This window comes from Nyctereutes procyonoides, unplaced genomic scaffold (assembly GCF_905146905.1).
Source record: "Nyctereutes procyonoides isolate TBG_1078 unplaced genomic scaffold, NYPRO_anot_genome, whole genome shotgun sequence".
In the NCBI taxonomy this organism is placed as follows: Eukaryota; Metazoa; Chordata; class Mammalia; order Carnivora; family Canidae; genus Nyctereutes; species Nyctereutes procyonoides.
In genome coordinates, this window is record NW_026575126.1 from 48414172 (window position 1) to 48416594 (window position 2423).

The following is a 2423-nucleotide window of genomic DNA, read 5'->3' on the forward strand; positions in this document are numbered from 1 at the left end:
TTCTTTTCAGAAGCTCTAAACTCGGACCAGCATATCACATGAAAAAGGCTGGGGCTCTTAAATCGAGTTTCCCAGACACAGGGTTCCTGTGCAAGGGATCCGTTAAAGGAATGCCTAGCAGAAACCAGCAAGAGAGGGGGCAAACAGGACAGGGCAGGAGAGTGTCAAACAAGCAGGCCCGCAAACCCAGGCAGAGCCCCACCAAGGGGGCCTAAGTCTGATGGCACAGGGGGACTCAGAAGTGCAGGTCACACCTCAGAGTTGTCCCAAGCAATGGCAGGTGAACCAGGCCTTCCAGCCTTTGGTTTAAGGCTGCCCTGTGTGGATATACATTTCCAGGTACTTCCCTTTTCAGGCTCCCTAACCCAAGACCATGAGTCTCTCCAAAAAGAGAGCTGCAGGCATGAGCTACTGGAAGTGGAAGCAAAGCAAAAAGCCAGGGGGTTGGGGGATCACTGAGTGGCTCAGCGGTTTAGTGCCTGCCTTCAGTCCAGGGCCTGACCCTGGAGACCCGGGATCGGGTCCTGCGTCAGGGTCCCTGCATGGAGCCTGCTTCTCCCTCTCCCTGTGCCTCTGCCTCTCTCTCTCTGTCTCTCTCATGAATAAATAAATAAAATATTTTTTAAAAAGCCAGGGAGTCACACAAAAATGGGATCCAAGTGGATCTGGGCAGGGCACCAAAGTCATTCCTCACTGCCATTTATTGAGCACCTACTTTGTACCAGGTGTCCTACTAGGCTTTTTACAGCCCTGAAAGATCTGTATTATTATTCCTCTATTTTTATTTCACCCTGACTACAACTCTACAAGGTAGCTGTTGCTAATTCCACTTTAAAGATTAGAACACTAAGGCTCAGAGAGGCTAAGTCATTTCCTCAAGATCACACAGCTATAAAGTGGCAGCGGTGGGGCTTGAAACCAGGATCTATCTGGATTTTACCAAGTTAGTTACTGTTTTCCACCCTTTATGTGTCTCTCTTCGCCTTCTCAAGCACATTCCCCCATAAGGTACTGAGGTCCTTCCTACAACCCATGCCTATGGCCATAATTCCATAAGCATCTTCCTCTGGCTTTTGGCCACCATCACTATCTAAACTCTGGATCCCTATCAAAACTCACCTGCCAGGGTGTGGGGGCCTGGTGCTTGCCAGCATTCTTCTCTCTGCTGTTTGTCCAGTTGGAAAAGATTCCATTGATAGAGTTCCAGCCAGGAGTTAGTGGTTGGGATGGGTGCACAGAACTTGCTCTTGCCCAAAATGAATGAATTCCTATCTGGTCTCAAGAATCCAAATTGACCGGATGAGCACTGGGTGTTATACTATATGTTGGCAAATCGAACTCCAATTAAAAAACAAAGAAAAAAAGGAAGAAAGAAAGAAAGAAAGAAAGAAAGAAAGAAAGAAAGAAAGAAAGAAAGAAAGAACCCAAATTGGAACCTCAGCGGAGTCAGAATACGTGAGGACCCTGAGCTGGGTATAAACAACAAGACAAAGCAGCAGAAGAAAGCTCCCTGAAAAGATTTTATGGGACATCCAGGCACTTTCTCTGCAGCCCAGGGCTCCAGGCTTCTTTCTCGCTCTTTGGCCTCCCTGGCCACAGTCAGATGGAAGGCCTCTCAGCTCTCCTTTTGAGCCCCCTCACCTGTCTCCAGATCACAAAAGCCAAACAAATGAAGTGAGTGCCCCAAATCAACAGGCAGTTTTCATTGGGCCCAACGTGTGAGCAGTGGGCATCTTTGCCTAGGTATCTGATGGGCTCCAAACCTCCAGAGCTCCCCGCGGGTCAACCAGCGTCACGTCCTCTCCATGCCTTCCTCCAATGGAATCATCAGGAATTAAGGAGGGGCACCTGGGTGGCTCAGCTGGTTAAGCATCTGCTTTTGGCTCCAATCATGATCTCAGGGTCCTGGGATCAAGCCTCACATCGTGCTTCCTGTTCTTCGGGGAGCCTGCTTCTCCCTCTCCCACTCTCCTACTGCCTGCCACTATCCCTGCTTGTTCTCTCTCTCTCTCTCTCTCTCTCTCTCTCTCTCTCTATATATATATATATATATATATATATATATATATATATATATATTAAAATATTTTTTAAAAAATCAGGAACTAAGGAGCTACCTAATAAGATTAGTTGAGATGAGGTCATTAGGGTGTGTCTACGTAACTAGAGTCTTAAGTACAGAAGTCCAAACAGAGAGCATCAAGCCTGCTGAAGACAGGAGGGCTTCAAAGAATCTCCCTAGAGAGTGGCTGCAAATAAAATAACTAAAATAACTAGTAGCCATTGAACATCTACTGTGTGCCATGTGCTTTTAAAAATTATTTGTGGGACCCCTGGGTGGCTCAGAGGTTGAGCGTCTGCCTTTGGCTCAGGGCCTGATCCTAGAGACCCGGGATCGAGTTCTACATCGGGCTCCCTGAATG